Source organism: Macaca thibetana, chromosome 13 (assembly GCF_024542745.1).
Source record: "Macaca thibetana thibetana isolate TM-01 chromosome 13, ASM2454274v1, whole genome shotgun sequence".
Taxonomy (NCBI): domain Eukaryota; kingdom Metazoa; phylum Chordata; class Mammalia; order Primates; family Cercopithecidae; genus Macaca; species Macaca thibetana.
Window position 1 is genome coordinate 39,812,700 of NC_065590.1, and position 27,374 is coordinate 39,840,073.

The 27,374-nt window shown below is 35.5% G+C and overlaps 1 long non-coding RNA gene across 1 annotated transcript in view; it reads left to right on the forward strand.

Moving 5' to 3' along the window:
* The first annotated feature begins 347 nt into the window (after positions 1-347).
* Positions 348-27,374, forward strand: part of LOC126934119 (uncharacterized) — a 54,769-nt gene continuing 27,742 nt past the window's right edge. Inside the window, exon 1 of the long non-coding RNA XR_007718839.1 lies at positions 348-957. This is a non-coding gene — a long non-coding RNA (uncharacterized LOC126934119). The remainder of the gene's footprint in view (positions 958-27,374) is intronic.

Consider the following 27,374-nt stretch of genomic DNA (forward strand, 5'->3'; position numbering starts at 1 on the left):
TTCCCTCACTTTCTACTTTATACCTATAGTCACACTATTATTATCTCCTGCATATGTCATACTCTCCTACCCCATTTGATTAGTTTCATTAGTGTTTATAATGATTTCACAACACAGGTTGCATACGTTGGGAAAATGTATGCACTTAGTTGTCACGGGGCAAGAAACTTAGCTGATGGGGGTGAGATGATGAAGTGCTCTGAGAAGATCATTCAGAAGAAAAGGATGTGGACTAACATGAAAAGGAAGATTTCCTACCTAGGAAACAGGAGATCAGAGGATAGAACAGGAATCAGAGATATGTTCTTAAATATGCAGAACAGGTAAGCAGCCTGTCAAAAGTGGGGAGCAGTGTGTTCCCACTGCAATGTCAAAGGATGATCTATCTGATAATCTATGTGGCATCTATTAATTTAACAACAATAGTGATGATTATAATATACTGAAGTCTAAGAGGTATTAGTCTCTCCTCTTCCCCTGAGATAAACACACCCTTTTAAACCAATTTGAATCAATTATATGTACATTACATCTCCACAGAAAAGACGACGACCACAGAACATCTTAAGTAACTGCACATATCAACATAACTTATATTCATACAGAAAAGAAGACTTGCTATAGCAACATTCTTGAAAAGATGTCTGGGGATGTTACACTGCTAAACCTACTTGTCCCTGAGTAACTCTTTTGTGTCCCAGAGTTCCCTCTGATTGAAGTCCACTGAGTCACAGTGGCAGTTGTTTTGATAACATACCCTTGATCGGCTTCCTTCCCTTTCTCACTGGTGTCTCCTCTGATCACTTACAAAATAAACTACCTACACTCAATTCTTGTCCACAGGTCTGCTTCTGGGGAAACAAAACCACAGTAACTTTAGAAATATGGTATTAATGGGTAAAGACACCATGGATATGAAGGAGATTGCCTATGGAAGAATATTAAGAAGAGAAGAAGGTAAATAATCTTCCTTGAGGAACATCCACATTTAAAGGTCAGGGAGAAGATATATCAGCAGAAGCATCAGAGGGGGTTGTGGACAAACTATTTTCAAAAACTAAGATGTGAAGACCACTAGAATTTGCTTAAATGCTGTTGGAAAAAGATATAGCAAACAGGAGTGTGAAAATATAGGTAAGTGAAAAGAGGAATAGTCACTGGTGTAAGATTCCCAAGGGAGTAAGATAAAATTGAATCCAGGTCCTGAATGCTGGGATAAACTTTGCAAAATATTTGGTAGGTTGGGTCATAGAAAACAGAGGAAGTTCTTCTCTGATATTTGGATAATTCTGTATTTGGAAACAACAAGATAATGGATTGTCTTTCTTCCTACTTTTACCTTACTGTTTGAGTACTGGCATGAACAAAACTCAGAACATAATGAATCTCACTTATTTCCAAGTGGGCTACTCCATTATTTAAAAAAACACATCACATGGACATGGAGTTTGAGGAAAAGATTTATTCTATTTAATATTAAGTTAGGCTTCCTTCCTCTATTCATCAAATTGAACTGGATAGAATAGGAGTCCCTAATCCAACACCTCCAACTGGAGAAACAGTCTACTGATTCTCACAGATCTCATGCCCTGCTTTGTGTAGATAATTTTCATATGGATTATAATGAATAATATTAATTTAAACAATTCCCTAGAAGCCTAAAACATTTTGTTTGAAGGTCTTCTTTGTCCATCTAAAAATAACATCTGCTCTACAAGGCTACCATCATAATTGAGTTCTACATCTCCAGTCACAACTAGAACCAAAATTACAGTGGACATACAATAATTCTTTATCTCTTGGTTCCAGATTTTTCTCAGTTATTTATATCTCTCTATTATCTCATGTTCCTTTCTGTTACAGAGTTTCAGTCTATGTTGAGTCAAGCAATTATAGGGCTGCTTAAACTCTGGTTCATTAGCCATGGTCCACTAGCATCCATGTCATGGCGCTAGGGTTTAATATGGTTAATAGGATCCTGGATGAGGAAGTAGATTGAAAATTAACTTTAAATTAAACATAAAACACTAAAAATAATTAGAAGCATTTAAAAATAAATGTTTCCATATATGAGTTAGAAAATCGGACTTTATTTTGATCCTAGGGGCTGCTGGCTATAGTGAAATGTATAAAAAAGAGAGCGTGATCCTAGTTTCTGTCTCTACTATGGGTTACTTGTGATTAACTTCAAATATTCCCTCCGCAAGAAGAGGCCCAGTAGAAGAAAATGAGCTTCAGTTATTCTAGCACAACTACTGTGATATTTGTAAAGATTCAAAACCTATAATAAAATGTGTAAAAGGAAACTCCATTTGAAATGATTTGAAATCTCACATGGAAATCTAGTTTTTTAAATCAGAGCTTAGTCAGAGAAAATAACAGAATATTGTAATAATTGAATTACAAAAACAAAAATTTTGGAAAATAATTTTTTCTCTCATGTGATGTGTGTATGTCTATCTATTTAGCAATGGTGTTATTCCATCAAATGGGATTAGATTCATTTTTGACTCCTGCTAAGCACCCTGTCCCCCCAACCTCAAGATTATGAAAGTGGAAGGGAAGGGGGAGATAGGGAGGAAATATGACTTATTTAAACTGTATTAAAATGCTGAAATAAAATGAACATTCAAAACTCCTATGATTGAATTTAATCTTTTGTTCAACTCATTCACTGAGGAAATCTGTCTCCAAATGGTTCATATCGTAGAATATGATGACTCCAGTAACCTCTCCTAGACTCCACATTTGCTATAAAGACTATCGTGGCTGATGATAGATGATGAAATTTACTCTCATGGTTTGCAGGGAGCCTAGTGCCAATAATTTAAGACTTTCCATGATACATCACTAACTTTATATTCTAAGCAATCACAACCTATTTTTATCCACCTGCTGTTTTATGGCTTAGAAATCACTTTATTTGTTTGTGATGGTAATTTATTATAAAAAAGATTTTCAAATTACATATTTGCATTGAATTAGGGAAGGAATTAAAATGCTTTGCTCCACCATTCTTGGTAAATAAATATAATCTTTTCAATAGTTTGAAGGTTCTCAAGGAAATGAGACTCTTGGTCACTTTTAGAGTTTTTTATTTATGAACAAAATCTGTGGGAGCATATTCAAGTTTTAGGCAAGAGAAGCCCAGAAATCAGTTCTTAAGTTAGTAGAGAAGGGTTGTAACTACATATTTGGAGGACTTTTATCATTTAGAATATGTCGTGGGTGGCTCTTTCAAAATATTGTCTACTAGCAGCCATTGAAATAATATTTCTCTTACTTCAGACATCTGATGGCTACCTTTATAATTTCTGCCTATAGGAATCTATTATACCTATATCATTATTTTCCTAATTTTTCTTCAAATAAACTCACTTTTCACTTCAATAAATTTACATAAGGGAAATTTGATATCACAACTATGAATTAAAGCCATGTTTAACAACCGTAAGTGAAAGGTAATTAAAAAATAAAATCAATCTTATTAATTCTAGTTAGATACTATTCCTATTGAAGAATAAATCATAAAAATAGACATTCAGATGGGTGGAGAGGCCTTCAATATATACTGGTATTAAATGAATGCTTTCTCCTTGAGAAATCAGAAGGGTTGAAAGATAATTATAACATTATAACTTCATGTTATTTAGCATCTAAACCAATACCGCTAGTAGTATACCTCCCACACTTTGCAAACAATGCATTAAAATAGTAACTTGCAGCTAAATCAATTGGCAGTGTCCTATACACATTTTACCACAATTTGATGAGATCTAAAAGTGTTGTTGTTTCCTTTTCTCCAATACATCAGTGATGGTTGGTTTCAGTTGAATGGTATCTTAAATTTTATTTGAATCATTCTACCACCGATAATATAGAGCTACTTATAGTTAAACTATATGTTGCTAATAAATTGCTCTCCATCCTCTCTTAGTTTAAACTCCTTGTCATTCTGGTCAGCTCTATGCCCAGTTTCCATGTATAATTAAATATGTGTGTGAACATGTAGTTTTTTATATCAATGATATTTATTTCATAAAAGATATAGATGGACCAGCTCACATCTTTTAAAATCACTCCTATTTAGGGTATTCATGGTAAAATTGTTTTACCTTTTCTGTATTTTTGAAATGTTTCATAATAAAACATTGGAAAAAACAACTTATAGTATGCGACAACCGAAACCATGCACTTTCCAATTTGTTCTCAAGTTAGTGGTTAAAAGAAAATGCAATACACTGTAGCTAAATAAGAATATTACTAAATTTTCTTCACACAGGTTTGGGTTCTTAGAGTCTTGGTCTAAGGAAGGTCTCAAAAATCCACATAAGGTCCCAATAAATATGTAGGTAAGGTCCCAAATATATGTATATATTTGGTTTATTTTTTCCACGCATAGCTAGAAGTAAGTAACTTCAGACCTTAAGCCTTCTTTTTTCATTTCTGATTTGTTACATTTTTATTATAACAAAAGGTTTCTGAACTTCAGCATTGGGAAGGTACAAAAGGTAATATTCAGATATAACGAGGATACATGTTTGAACTATTGTATAAGTATCAACAGTCCATTCCTTTCTGTTCATTTGGTCTCAAGTTTGCTTGATTTGGCATCTCAAGCTTGAAGTATGCTAATCTTTCTGAAATTACTTGGTGAACTTTTTTACCCTTAATTTCCAGGACTAAATATTCACTCAAACACTTGTATTCAACTGTGTATATAGGGAGCATTTAAAAATCTTTGTAGTAACTTTTGACATGTTTGCAGTAAAATCTCCAGCATTATAGTATGCAGCAAGCAGTTTTCTGAATGCAGAATAATACATATGACAGTTCCACAGTGCGAGTGGTCCTCATTACCTTTCAACAAATAATAGTGACTCACTCACTAAATAAAAAGTAATGATTTTAATGAAGAATATTTGAAACTTGCTATTACTGGAGAAAGGCAGATTCACAGACTAATGCAAATGATAACATCTTCTGAAATATGACTACATTGGGTCCTTACACTCAACTGATATACAAACTGTAATAAAGCTTTTACTGTTATTCAATATCACAATGGCATTAACAATATAATTCAAGTTGCTTGGTGGAGAAGCCAAAACAAAGATTATATAATATTGTTTTTTGATTTTAAGTTTTAAGATCTTAACTCTGTTTAACCTGTTTGCATCAAGATCCCCAAAGTGAAAAAGGGAAAAGAATCAGTATGTGAAATACACTCATATTCATATTTTTACTCTCATAACAGCTCTTCAACAAATAAAATCTCAATTATTTGCAATAGCACAAGCATAAAATATTCTATGACAAATATTTTAATTTGTGTGCCAAAATACCCTGTTTGGGCAGGCAGGCCATGCAAAATCTTTTAAAATCTATTTCACATTTTCTTCCTTGCAATTATTAATTACAATTACTATGGGTTAAAAAAAACACAGTGCTTGATCTTTCTAATACCCAGTATCTTAAATCAGCACTGCATAGTGTATATAAATAAAGATTATACATGTTTTCTGGGACAACATGTCCTTCCTCACCCTTGAAGTTTCTGACAGGTGGCCCCTAGTGTAAACCAATTCACTCTCCAGTTGGCACATCCCAGAACACATTGGATTTGTCTGTAACTTATGCATGTAGCTCCAGAATTTTTATCTTTAGTTGAGGAAGTCTGGACGATAGGTCTATAGGACACCTACCTAAACATGTTAAATTTGTTTACTACAATTATTCTTACCGCCAGTCTAGTTCAACCTGCATAAATAACTTGATACTCATTAAGTCGAAGGGCTTTTGAAGCAAATAAAAAACAACATAGCTTACTATGTGCACTGCTAAATGTTATTGGTAACCTTTAAAACTCATTATCTATGTGATGACAATATTGTAAGTTATTCCAGAATTGCTAACAACCTTTTATAATGAATGTTGGTTGTTACCAAACAACAATATGAAAGTGTAGAGGGAAAATGAGGACATTTGGAACATCAGGAAGCGTTACCATAGTATTATAGAGGCATAGAACTGAAAGGAGTGTAAGAGAAAAAATAATAATGCCTAGCACTTCATCTTTTCATCCAATCAACAAATGTTTATTAAGCTTCTACTACATGCCAGATGCTGATAGTAAAAAGATAGAGAAGGTATCTTCCATCCATGAGCAAGGGCCAAGAGGGAGAGAGTGACACACAAGGACACAAGTCAATAGATTGGTGGGAGCTTTGAGAGGAGAGAGGGTACAAATCTGAGTGAGGACTGGAAGAAAGTCCCTCTGAGTTTTATTTATGAGTGAGGATTGGAAGAAAGTCCCTCTGAGTTTTATTTATTTCCTTCTTGTAATCACCTCTGAATGGCACCTGCATTTCACTTAGTCCTCATATGACTGTAAGTGTTTGATGATTGCTTTGAATGGGAGTTTGCTGCTCCTAGTAAAGTAAATATTTCTTTTCATGAAGGAATTCACACTAAAACATATATATTTAACAATTCTCAGTAGATAATTCTCAAGCAAGAAGATGTCAAGAATGAAAGTACTTGTACTCTCTATTTAAATAGATGATTGTTTAGAATTAGATTAGTTGCTGTCCTCAATCCCAGTCACATGTTAGATTCACCTGTAGATCTTTAAAAAAAATACACTGCTTGGTTTCCACCCCAGACAATCTGATTTAATTGGCCTGAGGTAGGCTAAGGGAATGAGTATTTTTATAGAGCTCCCCAGTTGATTTTGTCCTGCCAAGAGTTGAGTGTTTGGTTTAGAGTAGTGGCCTTTTTCTATCAGCTCTATCTGAGATCTGAGTAAATCCTTCAACTTTCAAGTACCATATTAATAGGACTCACTACTTGCTAGGGTTTATAACAGCCTGGATTAACCTCCTCTGCTTTCTCTGAAGCCCCAGAAGCATTGGGCTTCTCCCTGCTTCATTTTCATTTCCTTGAACAGCCAGTTATAACCCTTTTAGCGCAGTAGTGTGCTCCTCTTATTCTGGGGCAAGTTTCTTCATCTAGTTCTTAATATGCCTTTTTGCTGGAAACTGAATTAAATTTTCTCCTCCTTTTTTGAACATATGTTATTTTTATTATAAAATATGTATTTTTATAGAAAATTAGTAAGGCATTAAAATAATGTATTTTTATAGAAAATTAGTAAAGCATTAAAATAAGAACAAAGGTTACTCCAAGAAGCAGTACTTCTCAGGGTATGTATTTTTAATCTTTTTCCTATGTTTATATAAACATATATATATATATAAACATTTTGTTTACAAACAGTATCCTATAGTATCAAAATACCTTTTATAACCAATACTTCACATGAAAAATTTTACCTTGAAGAAATTCAATATTTATGAATAATTTTATAGATCATAACTTTAAATGGCTGCTTGGTGTTCTATTGAACATGTTATCCTTTCTAAAAAAACAGCTTCCTTTTTTTGGGCATTTAGGTTGGCACCATTTTTTTTTCACTTCCAAATGTCCAAATTTGGATTTTATTTTTTAAATGCCAACTTAGACTCTTTGGGGACTTTAAACCATGCACAACGATTTTAGTATTTTACAAGTTTTGTCTTCTATATCATCTCTTGTTTTCATCCTCTTTTTAAAAAGGCTTTTTTATTGCATTCTTTTCCTTCTTGCTTACCCTTTGGCCATCAGAGAAGACAGTGAGCTGGGCTGGGAGTTCGCCTTATGGCAAGCTCCCCTCTTGCTGCTGGGCCTACCCTTTGCCTCCAGCTCTCCTTATTCCAGGAGACATTGGGGATGCTCTGCCTGGAGCTCTTCCTTCTCTTTCCTGGGCCACATGCTCCTTCACAAAGGGGTCAGAACAGGGTTTACTTCAATGTGGTCTCTGTGTCACAGACATTCTCGGAAGTTCTCGTTTTGTGTATCTCTAGTGTTTATTGCTGATGTAGGTTTTCCTTTCTAGGTCTATCACATCAGGTGTGAGAAGTGAGATTCCAAACTCAGACATGAGTAATCAACCCCCAACATTTACCCGTATTATGTCTTCATGAACTAATTTAACTGTCTCCATCTCAGTTTTCTCATTCATGATAAGGAACAGTAATTGTACTCCACTCATCACATTAGTGTAAGAATCAAGCAAGATAGTACTCATAGGTGCGTAGCACAATATCTGACATGAAGTGATTCATAAATGTTAGCTTGATGATCATGATGATGAAGACAAGAATTTCAATGGAAGTCTCAGGTTACCATTGTGCTCAGAAGCATTTTGTGAAAGATGAATAAAAAGGAATCTGATTTTTTTTTTATTGGAAGCACATTGTTTTGAATTAAAGTGAAAAGATGTTAAATTACAAAACCAAATAATAAGTTACTGAAAGCAGACTTTTTATTGTCTTAAAGTTGAATCACTCTGTACTTACAAAGTTGTTCTTACTTAGTAGTTACATATGTTTCCAACACTTGTAACCCCAAAACTCATGCCACAGCTTAGACCCTGTTATGGACTGAATTGTGCCACCTGCTCAAATTCACATGTTGAAATCCTAACTCTCGGTGCCTCAGAATGTGACTGTATTTAGAGATAGGATCTGTAAGAAGGTAATTAAGGTTAAAAGAAGTCATTAATGTAGTCCCTAATCCTATATGATTGGTATCCTTATAAAAAGAGGAGATTAGGGGCCAGGCATGGTGGCTCATGCCTGTAATTCTAGCACTTTGGGAGGCCAAGGCAGGTGGATCACCTGAGGTCAGGAGCTCGAGACCAGCCTGACCAACATGGCAAAACCCTGTCTCTACTAAAAATACAAAAATTAGATGGGCATGGTGGTGGGCACCTATAATCCCAGCTACTCGGGAAGCTGAGGCAGGAGAATCGCTTGAACCTGGGGGGCGAGATTGTAGTGAGTGGAGATCATGCCACTGCCCTCCAGCCTGGGCGACAGAGCGAGACTCTGTCTCAAAAAAACAAACAACACAAAAACCCCCCAAAAACAAAAAGAGGAGATTAAGACACAGATACGCACAGAGGAAAGACCATGTGAAGACGCCAGAGGAATATGGCCAGCTGTAAGTCAAGGGGAGAGAACTTAGAAAAAACCAACCCTGCTCACACCTTGATAATGTCAGCTAATAGTGATAGACTTCCAGCCTGTAGACTATGGAAAAATAAATTTCTGTCACTAAAGTCACCCAATCTGTGTTACTTTATGACAGCCCTAGAAAACGAATAGAGATGAAATCTAATTTTTTTGCCCTCTGTAGAGTTTAAAATTTTTTTAGTTAGTCTGGTTTTAAAAACACATGATCATTACACTGCTTTTCAGCAAAATAGCCTTAGTTCTTAGAAACATTTTCCATAAATCCTATTGAGTATTTTGAAAGAAACTGCAAAGTTGAAGAAAGTTATTTCAATCTGGATATTACTTTTCTTTTTAAAAAATAAAGATGTTTTCTCTTGTGTTTAAGTCTGTGCTTTCTACCCTGGTCTTCCTGTACTATTTCCAAGAGATTCGTATGCTGAAAGTTTACTCCAATATTTTTGTCAGTTTATCTTTTCTTCTTATTAGCCTAGAGAAAGGTCTTCCAAAGTGCACAAAATGTATGTATGAGTAGAATTCCTTTTCTTCATAATCTTTTCTAAGAGCTCATTTTTTCTCTTGTATCTACAGTGATAATATATCTGAGTGCTCAATAAATGTTACTTGTTTGAGTCAATGTTTAGAAGAGAATCAGTGAGTGGATTGGAGTTGTAGTTACACAAAGCCAAAAGTTGAACTTTTGTATGTTGCTTGAACTTAATTCAGTTAGCAGCCTCTGGAAAATAAACTAGGCTTACTTATTTTCCCACATTTTCACCTAACAAAGAGGAGTCAAAAACACTCTTTCTTTTCTTTTCTTTTCTTTTGTTTGTTATAAAAGCATGAACCCTGAAGAGGGTTTTTTTTTTTTTTTTCTTGAGACAAGGTCTCACTTTGTCACCCATGCTGAAATGCAGTGGCACATTCATGGCTCACTGTAGCCTCCACTTCCCAGGCTTAAGAGATCCTCCATTCTCAGCCTCCCAAGTAGCTGGGATGACAGGTGCACACCACCACACCCAGCTGATTTTTGATTTTTTTGTAGATTTGGGTTTCTCTATGTTGTCCAGGCTAGTCTCAAACTCCTGGCCTCAGGTGATCCTCCTATCTTGGCCTCCAAAGCATTGGGATTACAGATGTGAGCCACTGCACTCAACCCCTTTGAAGAGATTGATGGGCAGATCACGAGGTCAGGAGATCAAGACCATCCTGGCTAACATGGTGAAACCTCTTCTCTACTAAAAAATACAAAAAACTAGACGGGCGAGGTGGGGGGTGCCTGTAGTCCCAGCTACTTGGGAGGCTGAGGCAGGAGAATGGCGTAAACCCGGGAGGCGGAGCTTGCAGTGAGCTGTGATCCGGCCACTGCACTCCAGCCTGGGTGACAGAGCGAGACTCCATCTCAAAAAAAAAAAAAAAAAAAAAAAAAAAAAAGATATACTACAGTAGCTATCTAGAATTTAGAATATGGAGAGTGTCCATTGGTGTAAAATTTTACTGGATGAGAGAGTTAACACATATGAGAGACTAGTGTCAAGAATAGAAAAATGTGTGGCTATTATAAAATAATGCCTCTTTGTCTGAATTATTATCATTGACTCTCAAAATGAGGGAGGGGTTATTCTTGAGACTTTTATGCTTAATAATTCTCCCCTTAGAATCGGTAAATAGAAGCATAGAATAATTATATTACGTATTATTTCAAGAGCTGATTTTATCAACTTTTCAAGATTTTAAGAAATATAACTGGGCCATTATGGATGAATTCTCATCTACAAAATTTAAAAGAGCTTCACTGACAGTGATTCTACAATGATCTATAAATTTTCGTTTCATGTCTGATAAATTTTCATTTCATGTCTGCATTTGAATTAGGGGGAGAAGAGCTGGGAAACATCTATATTGCAATATTTACAATTGACAATGTTAACTGTTAACAATGGAGAATGGAGTCTTTATTTTAACTTTTATTTTAAATTCACAGGTACAAGTCCAGGTTTGCTACATAGGTAAACTTGTATCATGGGAGTTTTTCGTACAGATTATTTCATCACCCAAGTATTAAGCCTAGTATCCATTAGCTATTTTTCCTGATCCTTTCCCTCCTCCCACCCTCCAGCCTCCGACAAGCCCCGGTGTGTGCTGTTCCCCTCTGTGTTCATGTGTTTTAATCATTTAGTTCCCACTTATAAGTGAGAATATGTAGTATTTGGTTTTCTGTACCTGTGTTAGTTTGCTAAGAATAATGACCTCCAGCTCCATCCATGTCCTTGCAAAGGACATGATCTCATTCTTTTTTGTGGCTGCATGGTACTCCTTAGTGTATATGTACCACATTTTCTTTATCCAGTCTATCACTGATGGACATTTAGGTTGATTCCATGGCTTTGCTGTTGAGAATAGTGCTGCAGTGAACATATGCATCTATGTGTCTTTACAATTGGATGATTTAAACTCCTTTGGATATATACCCAGTAATGGAATTGTTGGGTTGAATGGTATTTCTCTCTTTAGGTCTTTGAGGAATCACCACACTGTCTTCTACAGTGGCTGAACTAACTTACACTCCCATGAACAGCGTATATCCTTTTTCTCCACAACCTTGCCAGCATCTCTTATTTTTTTTACTTTAATAGTAGCCAGAGAATGGAGTCTTAATGGAATCTTAACAACGTCAGAAAAAGAAATACGTTTAGGAGCAGTTGGTCCCATACTTTTTCTGTTCAGAAGGACTCATTTCCTGAATATGAAATATGGTATTTTGTTCTTCTATCCCGTCTCCCAAACCCCAGATAATTACTCTTAATTTGTTTTATGGCATGGCAACATTTCTGAATAAAAGTTAATACCCCAGTTTTAACTACAGTTTCTTATCAATACCATACATCCTTCCCCATTAATTTTATTCTTAGCATTCTGGTCTCTGCTGCTGCTATGTATTTGTACATTATCAAGATTCAACATGCTGGTCAACTTCTCTATCACTCTGAAGCTTACCGGGTTCTGGGATGCTATCAATGCCGTGTTCACTAGGTGCCTTTCCTATAGTGTAAATTTAGTCATCAAATTTAGTTATAGTCACTTCCTGGAGGAGGGAGGCAATTAAGCTGTGTGGGTTCAAAGCTGGTAATGACTTCACAATTATACAGGAACCACAGAGCATGGTGTTCCATGTAAATGATCACAGCAGGTCAACATGACCTTTCAAATGGGAGCCTGCACTTAAGAGATGTATGACAAGACTTTGTAACTATGTCATTTTAACTTATATCTCTTGACACGGGGATTCTCTTTGTTAACCTTACCAGCAAGGCTTTTCTTCAGTGGAACACTATGAAATATTTTAATTCTAACCACATATTGATTCATCTAATTTCATACTTGAATAGTCATAATTTATCAAATTTATAGAGTTCTGATGTTTAGTTTATGTGGTTTATTTGTTTTATAGCGGAATTCTTTTTCTCTTTCTGAATGGGGTATCCCACAAAAATCTCAGTTAATATGTTCCAACACTGCCACAGGAAGCTCAGTGTGCAATAGCTTTGGATGGTTTCGATTTAATCAAGAGGAAGATGAAAGTGGGTGTCCATTTCTTTCAACTCCTCGGCTCTTTCACCATCCATCATAGTCAATGTGTGGTTACTCAGGACACAGCATTAATGATAGCTGTCAAAATAATAGTCTGTGGGTTAGAGGTCAAGAAAAATATGTAAAAGACTTCAGGGTGAACCAGATGATAAAGTAGCTCATTTAGTCATTTAAATGCTAGCCTAGCATGGCCTTCGTGGGATCAGGGGTTAGTGGAAGCAAGAAGAATAAATGGGGACATCTCCAAGTAGTTTACTCTTGTTAAAAGGGGAAAAAAAGATGATAACAGCATTACCAAACAAGCACACTAGAGGCAATTTTCTTAATTATAGTGCTGAGCCAGCAGTGCACACAGAGTGGGCTTGCTGTTGGTATGAAAGCTTTTACTTTCAAATAATATTAACCCTTCTTGGTACTGTATGTCTTAATTAAGATAATTCCTGGAAGTGCTGCCCATGTCAGCAGTTTTACATTTACATTGGTATTTATAAGCCATTCGTAAAAGAAGTGAGCTGGGGTCCCGGCACAGTGTCCAAAGTGAGTTACTTCATCAGAGTAACTTTTTCAGCGAATCTAAAGAAAAAGCCTACAACATTTTGTTTTATTTCATTGGTCACCTAATACCACATTACACAAATTCTCGAGAGAGGGAGAGAGAGAGACAGAGAGATCACTTTGGTCCTATGAAAAGATCTGAGACAGCAAAAATCATGTCACATGATACATATCAAAAATGCATTTTTTGCTTTTAAATATAGTCTGCTGCCTTAGTTTGGGTTGCTATAACAAAAACACCATTGACTTGGTGGCTTAAACAATAAACATTTATTTATTACAGTTTCAGAAGCTGGGAAGTTTAAGATCAAGGTGCCAGCAGATTTGGTGTCTTGTGAGAGCCCTCTTCCTGGCTTGTAGACATCTACCTTCTAAGAACATTCTCATACGGCCTAGAGAGACTATCTGTTACCTGTTTCTTCTTACAAGGGCACTAAGCCCATTCATGAGGGTTCTACTTTCATGACCTAATTACTGCCTAAAGGCTCCACCTACAAATATCACATTGAGCAATAGCCTTCAACATATGAATTTTGGGGGACAAATTCAGTCCATAACGGCCACAAATTGGCATTTATAGCCTTGTAGCTCAATTGTTGGATATTGTTAATTAGAATGCATTCTTGTGTATAGTAGATGAAAGTAGTACAGCAATTGCTTGCAGTAATTATACACTGTAAGAATCACTGAAATATCATTTTAACATTTGAAAAGCACTGGCTTAATGTAATTTTTAAATGAATTCTTACATTTGTATACTACTGCAGGGTTCTAAGAAGGAGTCTTTGAAATTGTCCAGATAATAGTATAGTTAATTTATGGTCACTTGAAGATTTACTTTTGAAAAGAGATCTGTGGTATATAATGTCCATTCAAATTATGTTTCTCTAATTTGTCTAGGTGGAAATGTGAAATGTGGCCTCTAAACCATGGGTTTACTAAAGTGATAGGCACATCAAGAATCAAGCAGAGAAAAAAATTAAATATTAGTTGAGAAATTTCAATTTCTGAGTATTCTACATCAGGGATCTATAATTAACAATTCTGTGGATGATGGTTAAGTCCTCATGATACTGACTCTGGAAGTTACAGGGAAAAATTTTTCACATGGGCTAATTTACAGAGGCTAGACTCATTCTGTTTATAAATTTGTATTATAGTTTCTGTAGATCTTTATCATCTTTCACAGATTACATGTTATACTATTTTAAGCACAAGGTTTTCAAACATTAGTTTATGAGTCATTTTCAAGCCTCAAATATATTAGCAAACCTTTATTTACAGTTTATCTTTTGAGATTATGAGATAATACAAAATATATCAATTATTTTTTTAAATCGTTTTATGTAAGCAAGATGCCTACTATAAAACAATGCATTTTCCAACTTTGTAAAAATGTTTTCATTTTTGTTCATTGTTTTTGCGGGATGGTTTGACTCAGTTATTGTCCCATGAGTCTTCCTTTAAGAGTTTCATCTTTCGAGAGTCTATTTATTGCCACTGACTCTCTAGGACTTTTTGCCAATGACGTCAGAACTATTAGGGAACTGCACTGGTCCTTAATTGTATAATGTGTCCAGAAGCCAGCAATGGCTAAAGGTCTCGGTAACTGATAGTGATGAAAACTTTTCTTTCAACATAAATATGCTCACAAGAAACAAACAACAATAAAATTTTTTTAAAATCACAAATAATAATAGTTTCTTTATAGTTTTTAAGACTACACTATTTGATGATATTCTAGAAAAACTTTGGTAGTGTAGTTTACATTTCATAAGTGAGAAAAAAATCAATAGTAGATTTGCTCTTTTTGAAATCCAAACAGAATAAACAGTATAGTTTGTAACCACACTCAGCCATATCTTTTGAAGATCCATCATTGTTAACACTTTCACCTTTTTTTTCATTCCTTATTAAAGTGTGGAGTATTATAGTATCGTACAACATCAAAATTCTAAAGGAAAAATAACCCCTACGTTCTCTTAGAGGTGAGATAAAGGGACTTAATTGGATGTGATTATCATTATCATTTTTTAAATGAATACTGTTGTCATGGGTTAAGTATAAAAACAATACTAGGTGTCTCCAAAGAAGATGATGATCTAAGTTAATCTAGGACCTAAGTGCTCTATTTGAACAACAGCAAAAATAATGCCTTATTTCCATTTTATAAGTTGTAAGGTGATTTAAATCACTTGTGCAGAGTATTTCATTGGAATTTAATAATGGGGGTAAAATTTTAATGGGATGTGATGCAATATAAGAATTCGGGCATAGGAAATGACTTAGAAATGCTAAAAATTTGCAGCTAATAATTAATTTGTAGTTAGTCATAAAAGTAATCCATTTCTTATTTATTCTTCTAATCATTTATTCAGTAAGAGTTATAGAAATTGTATTTTTTTTTTAATTATACTTTAAGTTCTGGGATACATGTGCAGAATGTGCAGGTTTGTTACATAGGTAGACGTGTGCCATGGTGATTTGCTGCACCCATCAACGCATCATCTACATTAGGTATTTCTCCTAATGCTATCCCTCCCCTGGCCCTCCACCTGCAGACAGGCCCCAATGTGTGATGTTCCCCTCGCTGTGTCCATGTGTTCTCACTGTTCAACTCCCACTTATGAGTGAGAATATGCACCTTGTTTTCTGTTCCTGTGTTAGTTTGCTGAGAATGATGTTTTCCAGCTTCATCCATGTCCCTGCAAAGGACATGAACTCATCCTTTTTTTATTGCTGCATAGTATTCCATGGTGTATATGTGCCACAAGAAATGCTATTATGTTTTTAACTTTTATATATTTGATGAAAATTGCTTCATGTTTATAATTACATATAAAAACAGGATCCCAAATGTTTATAAAATCTTTATTAAGACGGGAAAGAAGACATAAAGATTATATCAATCAAAAATACTGCGAACAGATCAAAGTTAATCTATTTATTAAATATATGTTCTTTAGCAATAACCTCTCTGAATCAAAGTTTCTTCCTCTGTAAAATGAAGTGAAACCAGCTGATCTTTACTATCAATTTAGGTTGTATTTGTCAACTATAAGATAAGCTGGACTTGCTGGCAGGTGGGCACCTTTTCTGAAACTTGCTAATTCTCCATTTTGCTGACCAAATCCTATCTCAACATGTCTACTGCTCCATGAAGCTGTAAGGATAGCCACAATCTCCAACCTTAGAACAAGATTCAGAAACCTTGACAGGAACTGTACCTTGACCTAAGTGGTCTTGCTCTTCCAATATATAGTTTGCCAGACTGATAAGCTTTGATTTATACTGACTTAGCTAAGGACATTTTCTTTTCCATCCAAAGTGTTCCTGGGAGATACTGCAAGTCTCCGTTTAAATGCAGACACCTTCTCTTCTGGCTTCACGTTAAAGTCGGGACTTTCTTCTCATTACCCTGTGGACCACAGATACATCATAATGGAGACAGTGAGAGAATGAATGCAGTGCTGTTTTAAAGGATGGTGCATCAGTAAGTGTACATTGAGTATAGGGCACGTGCTTAGTGACCTGAGGTGATGCGGGAGAGCTGACGTCAACCATAGGCCTCAAGAATTAGATTAAATAAGCAGAGATTAAATAGGCAACCACAGCAAATATCCTCTCTCCTCATACGTCCTATCTGCCCGCTTGCCATGAAGATAAGGAGAACCTGACCTGATTCCCACCCTCTTCCTCGCCAGCCTTACCCCCTCCCCTAGATGTGATCTATTGCCACTAGTGACTCCCACATCACAAAATAGTAAGACTGGAAGGGACAATAGAAATGGCATTTTATAGAAGCTGGAGAAGGGCACTGATTTGACTAGGGGCAAAGAGTTAGTTTCTGGCAAAATCACTATGAAACTCAGGTCTCCTTTCTAGTTCAGTCCCAGCTATTCATACTCAGCCTCTCTGACATCAGGGAATTTCCAGAAAATTCTGTAATTCCTCATACCCTGTATTAGATTTGTAGGGCTGCTAGAACAAAGTACCACGAACTGTGTGGCTTATAAAAGCAAAAACATCTTTTCTCACAGTTTTGGAGGCTAGAAGTCCAAAACTAAGGTATTAACAGAAACATACTCCCTCTGAAGGCTGTAGGTAGAATCCTTCCTCACCTCTTCCTAGCTTTTGGTGGTGACTGGCGGCTCTTGGCATTCCTTGCCTTGCAGCTACACGGTTGCAATCTTTGTCATTGCTGTCATATGGCCTTCTCCCCTGAGCGTCTGTCTTCACATCATCTTTCCTCTTCTTATAAAAATGCCAGAGTAGACTAAGGGCCCACCCTATTCCAGCATGACCTCATCTTAACCAATTACATCTGCAATGACCCTTTTCCCAAATAAGGTAGCATTTGGAGGTACTGGAAGCTAGGAATTCAACATCATGGTTGGGGGCATTCACACAATTCAACTCGTAACATACCCCCTAGCTTGCAGGCTGAGGTCAACAGAGATGCTGGGAAGAATGGAGAGTCCAGTACAGTGAGTTCTTCTGGGTATCCCTCTTTCCTCCCCTGGTTCTCTTTAACATTCAGTGTTCCATTAACTAAAAATAGCAGGAGCTTTGCAACCAAGAAAATAGGAGGGATGCTCGTGTCTTTTCCTCTCTTCTCTCTCCCCAAAGCAGCCTATAGTCTCCGGATGGAGAAACCATGGCCCTCCCTTTCCTGTAGTCTTTGCTCACTGATTCCTGTCTCTCCATCAAAAGACATAAACCTCGCTCTCCTGGCCTGGATCACAGTCATTACTCACTGACCAGGAAGAGAACATCACAATGGCTAATGGAAACTCTCTTCAGCACAAACGATGCAGTTCTCTAATTTGTTTAGCTAAACTACATTAGTCATACTGAAAGTTTTATTATCAGAGTCAAATACAGGAAGCTAGAGCGGACATGCTGTATTTTAAAAAATTAAAGCATTTTTAAAAATAAGCTTGGCATATTGATTAGCTAATTTTCTAAACAAGAGGCTCATTCCTTTTAATCCTTGGCATTACTGTAAATTCTATTTCCGCCTATGGGTCATAATGTTCCAAATAGGATTTAAAACAACAACAACAATACACACATATTTCATGTTAGGTTCTGGTTTAAGATCACCTTTGCTGAGATGTTACTGAATTGGGTGAGAGAGTTGTGGCCCTGGATTTCTGCAGGACCTTGCCATTGTGAATTTGGAAGAATGAACTGTGATTCTTTGCATGAATTGACATAAAAACTTTATACTCATCTATATGATTTTGCATGTTGTCTAAAGCAAACAACTATGGGCATTTATTTTGTCATTTCTACAGAGGTCACTTTGTTTGACCTGCTTTTTATTTCTTATAGTCTTTTGTAGGAGTGGACCCTAAGCACCTCTTTCTCTAATTTTAATGCTTTATTGTTGTTACTGTTGTTTGTTTATAACAGATAATGAAACACAAGGCCTTTGTCAAGATCTCAGTCAGTACTCTGGGTAATTCATACTATTATTGTGTGTGAGACATATTACATATTACTACCAGTGTATTATCTTATAGTGAGCTCACTTGAAATCTTTCCTTCTAAATAGGCCTATTTGTTCACAGCTTCATTTTACCAGATTCACTGCTAATGTTTTCAATGCCTAGCGTCGTGCACTTATCATAGTAAGTCTCAAAAATCGATTCCTTGATAGTGAAGAACAAGCAGGCACACTTCTTAGTCAACATTAAAAATTTACTGAATTTCTTTTTCTTATTTCTAAATTACGCCACTTCTACAATAAAGGTTTTACTAGACTCCTATATTGATTAAAAGTTCTCATATAACTGTAACAGAGGAAAAGTCTATGACTTGAAAATTCTCAGATAAACCATCTTACAGGTAAATATTTTAGGTTCAGTGAATTCAGCATATGCTAAATAGAAAAGAATTAAATTGAAAGAAAATAGTGGACAAGTTTATGTATTTTCTTCCAAAGTTTAACTAAAGTAATTAAATTAGGAAACCAATCACTTTATGTGTGCTCCTGGAGTTTATTTGGGATAAGCCATTTATTTAGTAGATTCTGCATTGCCAAGTTAATTTTTTATGACATTTGCAAATGGACCAGACAGTGTAACATTACCTCCTTCTCCTTGCATAGAGAAAAAAGAAGAAAAAAAAAAAGCAGTACCAAAAATAAATGTCCTAGGCATAGTTCTCACATCATTCAAATTACCCAATTCAATGTTTGAAGCCAATCTAAATGGCTTTGCCCATCCCCATCACCACCCTCCCACACTGGAAATATGCCTCCAATAAGACGTTTTCATGATGAATGAGCTAATGTTTATGAAGCACTTAGAGATCCTTGGGCAAGACACTATCTAATTACAAAGCATAGTTCTCATTATTAAATGGAAGCTATTTTCCCCCTGTGTTTTTTGTTATCCATACTATTTCCATGCCATACCCTTCTGATGGTTTCCATTGCAAAGTGAAATCAGCTTCTTACAAATAAAGGTGGGGGTGCATGAGAGCTTAATAATTTTAAGTCACAGTGTGTTGCACATGCCCAGAAAAGCCTAGATCACTTCCAAATTCAAGGACTAATAAAAATTGGAAGCACTCCAGTAATTTTAAATTGCTCTGCACATTGAAGAGTGATTTAAAATCATTGGAGTGATTCAATTTTTTTTATATATGCACTTCAATTTAGAAGTGAGTCAGACAGACAGCATCATAGTGTAGGATAGAAGTCCAAGACACCGAACTAATGTTTAAAAAGTTAGGAATTAGATCAAAACATAACTGGAGGAAGTAAGAGCAAACAATCACCAGAGTGGACTAGGCCATTAAGTTGAAGGACCGTGGTGAATTTCTGAACACATTTTCCAAGGCCTGTCCTCATTTTGTCCATGGCCATCTTTTTTTTCTTCTGAACTAATGGTATTTATAGTCTTTATTGCAAATTTATAAATCCATTATATATTTGTTTTAATATTGCTCAGGTTAATATTTCAGTATTGTCATTAATTTTGTCTGATCATTTAATTTTCATGTCTTTATGTAGAAATATAACATGAGTCACAAAGATAATCAGCGTATGTAACTTAAAATTTTCTAGAGCCACAATTAAAAGAGAAAAATGAAAAATGTGAAATTAATTTTACTAATATATTTTATTTAACCTAATATAGCCAAATATTATTTCAATATTTAGTTAGTATACATTATTTAGATATTTCACATTTTCATTTTTTTTTCTTTGTACTAAGTCTTCAAAATCTGTTACATATTTTACATTTAAAGCAGACCTTCATTTGGAGTAGTTGCATTTTAAACGCTTGATAACTGCATGTGGCTAGTGCTACAGTAGATAGCGTGGCAAAAGAATATAAACACCTTGAAGGTATGAACTAGGTTTTCTGCTTCATTTTATATTTCAGATTTGCATTTCCCATTGCCTTTACCATCTCACTTACCTTGTGACTATAGTAGTCAACAGGGCACATTTATTAGCATAAAAAACAAAACAAAACGCAACCAAACAAGCCAGTGATCATTCTTCAGGCCACATGCAGTTTGACAGCACATACTCTACCTGAGCTGCATATGGGATTGAAACAGAAAGCTGACATATGGAGTTTCTTGAAGGCCTAAGGCTGAATTTCAGCATCTATGCATTTATGCATAAAATTCAAATATGGCAGTGGGAAATATCTCTCTATTAACTATGACAAAGAGAAGAAAAAACACACAGGAATAATTTTTGGTGGTCACATTGAGCAAGAGTTTATTCACAGCTACAAATAGAGGAGCATCATTTTCCCAATAAAGACTCTGTTCAGTGATTGGTTCCCATCTCAAGTCTCTGCTGGAAAAGGCATTTTATGCTCTGGGGACAGATTTTTCAGAGCCTCCCAGGCCAGAACATGAGGATATGAGTAAATGCAAAAAAGATGGCACCACACAGTGGATGCATTGTTGGGAAAGCAAATGATTTTACATGACTCACAGCAAAGAAAGGATGTATAAGGCCACGAATGACAGTTTGATGGATAAAGATGAATGGCCAAAGAGAAACCGTCACGTAAAATTCTTCCTTTGGACATTCTTTCATTGAGGAATTTCAGAGAACTACACTGATTTTTTCTCTCCTTTTTCAGTCTTTTGTTTGCCTTATTCTAAAAGCAACGTATGCACCTTATTTCGAAAGTGCCAAAAGTAAAAAAGAATAACAAAAGGTTACCTTTATTTCCACCACCCAGAAGAAATCATTATTATTTTGACTTGTTTATTTCTAGTGTTTCTTTTATGGATCTTACATAATGAAGATCGTATTGTACCTTCTTGATTTTACATTTTAATTTGAATATTTTCCTGTATCATGAAAAGCCTCTTAGATCACAACTGACTGTCATATCAACAACATTTTTTCCATTACAACTGATGCTGTAATGAACATCTTTGTACTTAAATCCTTTACTGCATTTCAAGTGGTTTGCTTAAAATAGATTACAAAGGGAATTACTGGGTCAAGAATTGTGGACTTTTGTGAGGGTTTTGAAATTATATTGCCGAGCTATCATCAAAAAGGCTACATTTTCTTTCTGATAGATATTTCTAAAATGTTTGGCATACAAAACTGTATCTTTACACTCTATTTCTAGTTCATTCCCAAACCACTGTCTTAACTCCCATTATGCAGTTTGGTTCATGTAGTCTATACACCCATAAAATGTTGTCAACAACCTGGTGTAATATTCCCATTCCAGCAGCAGTCTGCATTTAGCACCTATTCAAACTATTTGTGAACAGACAGAAAAGGGAAGAGGGCCTTTGGAAATATTTGCCTTTGTTAAAATGTATTACTGCTTTAATTTCAGTAGATGTATTAGTGGGAAAATATGTTCTTCCTATACATTCTAAGGAAGGACCATTTGATATTCCTCACTTCTGTTGCCTGGTAAACTAGTTATTTTTTAATATTTCTAATAACCTAATTTATTGAGACTTTCCAGACACAAATACTTTACATTTTGGAATTTGTCATTTCACCCTCACAATAACTCTATGAGGAAGACACCACTATCAGTCCCCTTTACTGTTTAGGGGTCTGAGCCTTTGATATTAGAAATAGGTAACTTACTCAATTTATATGGTTATGAAATAACCGACTCAACATTTAAACGCAGAATCCAGAGTCTATTTTGAGAATTGCCTGTTCTTCACTGCTACCACTATGTAGCCCAGAGTGCACACCTCTTCTATGAAAATTTTCTAAACCATCTTCATGTGGACTTTTCCCCTTCCTCATTAATATTCCCTCCAGTCCTATACTTTCTCTTTCCTTTGCACCTCTAATTCTTTTTTATTTTTGTTTTTTATTTTTTATTATACTTTAAGTTCTAGGGTACATGTGCACAACATGCAGGTTTGTTACATATGTATACATGTGCCATGTTGGTGTGCTGCACTCATTAACTCGTCATTTACATTAGGTATATCTCCTAATGCCATCCCTTCCCCCAACCCCTCCCCACAATAGGACCTGGTGTGTGATGATCCCCTTCCTGTGTCCAGGTGATCTCATTGTTCAGTTCCCACCTATGAGTGAGAACATGCAGTGTTTGGTTTTCTGGTCTTGCGATAGTTTGCTGAGAATGATGGTTTCCAGCTGCATCCACGTCCCTACAAAGGACACGAACTCATCCTTTTTTATGGCTGCATAGTATTCCATGGTGTATATGTGCCACATTTTCTTAATCCAGTCTGTCACTGATGGACATTTGGGTTGATTCCAAGTCTTTACTATTGTAAATAGTGCCATAATAAACATATGTGTGCATGTGTCTTTACAGCAGCATGATTTATAATCCTTTGGGTATATCCCCAGTAATGGGATTGCTGGGTCAAATGGTATTTCTAGTTCTAGATCCTTGAGGAATCGCCACACTGTCTTCCACAATGGTTGAACCAGTTTACAGTCCCACCAACAGTGTAAAAGTGTTCCTATTTCTCCACATCCTCTCCAGCACCTGTTGTTTCCTGATTTTTTAATGATTGCCATTCTAACTAGTGTGAGATGGTATCTCATTGCAGTGCACCTCTAACTCTTATTTGCACATATCTGTTTACTAGCTAACTGTAAGCTTCTTGAGGGCGAGTTGGTACTTGATCATCATCATATCTCTGCTGCCTAACAGCGCCAGGCATCAAATAGGAGCTCAAGAAATATCCATTGAATAAATGGTGTGAACAAAACTTCTTGGAAGAGAGTCCTAAGATGACATCTTACAATACCATTCTTTTAAAGGTATGGAATTTTTCCAGAGTACATGGCCTTGTTCTTATGAGCACAGTTTAAAATAAGAACCCAAAGAAAAGGGACTGAATTGTTTAGTATTATGAGAACCTTAGGCTACTAAAATGTCTTTAGGCTACTCTGTGTTATATTTGGCCTGTAATGCAGAACAAAATATTCAGGCAATAATGTTTAAAGATTTACTAACTATTGTAAACCAACAGCCTATTTTTTTTAAACAAGTCTAAATTGATATATAATAACTTAGAGCTCCTGTGAAGCTTCATGGTTTCAATTGTTTTACTTTGATTTTTTTTTTTCTCAAAGTACAGCTCAGCAGCTCTGAACCCATACAAACCAAAACAAAAATGGGGTTTGCATAGAATTTTTGGAAACTGGTAATGTGTAGTATGCACAGCTTTATTCAGCAACTCTAAGGGGCAAATAGATTCATTATTCCAATCTATCACATTAAGAAAAATAATGGTTCCTCAGGCAGTTGGAATAAAATGTTAAAAAACTAAATAGCAAGGAAACCATTTAATGACTCGTATATGTTTAGGACTTCTGTGCATTTACAACCTCTGTGTGTTTTTTTCTTTTTCCTTTTTTTTTTTTTTTTTTCAGAAGGATGGATATGTTCTTTGTAGAGAAAAGAAGTTGTGTAAAACCCCAAATGCTTAGGTTAAGACCCAGAGATGATAAAATGTTTCCCTCACAGAGCATTCCTACATTAAAAAAATGGTTTTCACCACAATGACTGAGAAACAGACCATTATACAGTTTTGGATGGAATGATACATCTTTAATAATGTACCTATTTTACTCTTGTATTTAATATATATAAAAAGGACCACTTTGAGATTTTTAATACATTGTCTTTGATTTTTATCCCTGTTTCATGAGAACTATTAGCACTAGTATGTATTTTTATTTATTTCAATGTTTGTGGGTACATAAAAGGTGTATATATTTATGGGTTATATGAGATGTTTTGATACAGGTATACAATGTGAAATTAGCACATCAGGGAGAATTGGGTATCCATCACTCCAACCATTTATCCATTGAGATGCAAACAATCTAATTATATCCTTTATTTAAAAATATACAGTTATTATTGACTATAATCTTTCAGTTGTGCTGTCAAATAGTAGGTCTTATTAATTCTTTCTAATTATTTCATTTCTTACCCATTAACCATTCCCACCTCTCCTCCAGCCCCCCACTACCTTTCCCAGCCTCTGGTAACCATCCTTCTCTCTATGAGCTCAATTGTTTTGATTTTTAGATCCCACAAATAAGTGAGAACATGCAATATTTGTCTTTCTGTGTCTGGCTTATTTCACTTAACATAATGATCTCCAGTTCCATCCATGTTGTTGCATAAGACTGTATCTCATTGTTTTTGATGGCTGATACACATATCCACATGGTGAATATGTACCATATTTTCCTTATCCACTTGTATGTTGAGGGACACTTAGGTTGATTCCAAATCTTGGCTATTGTGAACAGTGCTGCAACAAACATAAGAGTGCAGATATCTCTTTGATATACTGATTTCCCATCTTTTGGGTATATATCCAGTAGGGGGATTGCTGGATCATATGATAGCTCAATTTTTAGTTTTCCGAGAAACCCCCAAACTGTTCTTCATAGTGGTTGCACTAATTTACATTCCCACTAACAGTATACAAGGGTTGCCTTTTCTCCACATCCTCATCAGCATTTCTTATTGCCTGTGTTTTGGATATAAGCCATTTTAACTAGGATGAGATGATAAGCAGTTTTGATTTACATTTCTCTGATGATCAATAACATTGAGCACCTTTCTAAATGCCTGTTTGCCATTTGTATGTCTTCTTTGCAGAGGTGTCTATTAAAAATTTTGCCCATCTTTTGATCAGATTATAAGATTTTTTTCCCCATAGAGTTATTTGAGCTCATGTATTCTGGTTGTTTATCGCTTACCACATGGGTAGTTTGCAAATATATTCTTCCATTCTGTGGGTTGCCTCTTTACTTTGTTGACTGTATCCTTTGCTCTGCAGTAGCTTTTTAACTTGATGTTATCCCATTTGTCCATTTTTGCTTTGGTTGCCTGTGCTTGTGGGGTATTGCTCAATAAATTTTTGTCCATACCAATGTCCTGAAAATTCTCCCCAATGTTTTCCTGTAGTAATTTCAAGGTTTGAGGCTTTAGATTTGTCTTTAATCCTTTTTTATTTGATTTTCGTATATGGTGAGAGATAAGGGTCTAGTTTCATTCTTCTACACATGGATATCCAATTTTCTCAGCATCATTTATTGAAAAGACTGTCTTTTCTCCAGTGTATGTTTTTGGCACTTTTGTCAAAAATGAGATAACTGCAGGTGTGTGGATTTGTTTCTGGTTTCTCTATTCTGTTCCATTGGTCTATCCGTCTGTTTTATTGCAAGTACCATACTGTTTTGGTTACTGTAGCTCTGTAGTATAATTTGAAGTCAGGTAATGTGATTCCTCTAGTTTTGTTCTTTTTGCTTAGGAGAGCTTTGGCTATTCTGGTTCTTTTGTTGTTCCATATAAATTTTAGTATTTTGTTTTTCTGTTTCCGTGAAGAATGTCATTGGTATTTTGAGAGCAATTGCATTGAATCTCTAGATTGTTTTGGGTAGTATGAACATTTTAACAATAATGATTCTTCCATTCCATGAACATGGAATATTTTTCCATTTTTTGGTGTCCTCTTCAATTTCTTTCATCACTGTTTTATAGTTTTCATTACACAGATCTTTCACTTATTTGGTTAACTCCTAGGTATTTAATTTGACATGTGGCTATTGTAAATGGGATTATATTTTTTTCTTTCTTTTTCACATTGTTCACTGTTGGCCTAAAGAAATGTTACTGATTTGTGTATATTAATTTTTTATCCTGCAACTTTACTAAATTTGTTAATCAGTTCTAATCACTTTCTTGTGGAGCTTAGGTTTTTCCAAATATAAGATTATATCCTCTGCAAACAAGGATAATTTGACTTCTTCCTTTCCAGTTCGGATGTCCTTTATATCTTTCTCTTCTATCATCACTCTAGCTAGGACTTCCAGTTCTATGTTGAATAACAGTGTTGGCAGGGTCATCCTTGTCGTTTTCCTGATCTTAGAGGAAAGGCTTTCAGTTTTTCACCCATTTAGTGTGATACTAGCTGTGGGTCTGTCATCTGTGGCTTTTATTATTTTGAGGTATGTTCCTTCTAGACCCATTTTTTTGAGGGTTTACATGAAGCGATAGTGAATCTTACTAAATGCTTTTTCAGCATCAATTGCAATGATCATATGGTTTTTATCCTTGATTCTGTTGATACGATGTATCACATAGGTTAATTTGTGAATGTTGAACCATCCTTGTATCCCAAGGATAAATCCTACTTTGTCGTGATGAATGATCTTTCTAATGTATTGTTGAATTTGGTTTGCTAGTATTTTGTTGAGGATTTTTGCATCAGTATTTATCAGAGATATTGGCCTACTGTTTTCTTTTTTTGATGTGTCTTTGTCTAGTTTTTGTATCAGTGTAATACTGGCCTCATAGAATGAGTTTGGAAGTATTCTCTCCTCCTGTATTTTTTCAGAACAGTTTGAGTAGAATTGGTATTAGTTCTTCTCTGAATATTTGGTAGAATTCAGCAGTGAAGCCAATCGGGTCCTGGGCTTTTCTTTATTGGGAGACTTTTTATTGTTGCTTCGATCTTGTTACCTGTTACTGGTCTGTTCAGGTTTTGGATTTCTTCCTGGTTCAATCTTGGTAGGTCACACATAACTAGAAATTTGTCCTTTTCTTCTAGATTTTCCAATTTATTGGCATATACTTGCTGATAGTTGGCACTAATGATTCTTTGAATTTCTACAGTGTCAGTTATAATGTTTCCTTT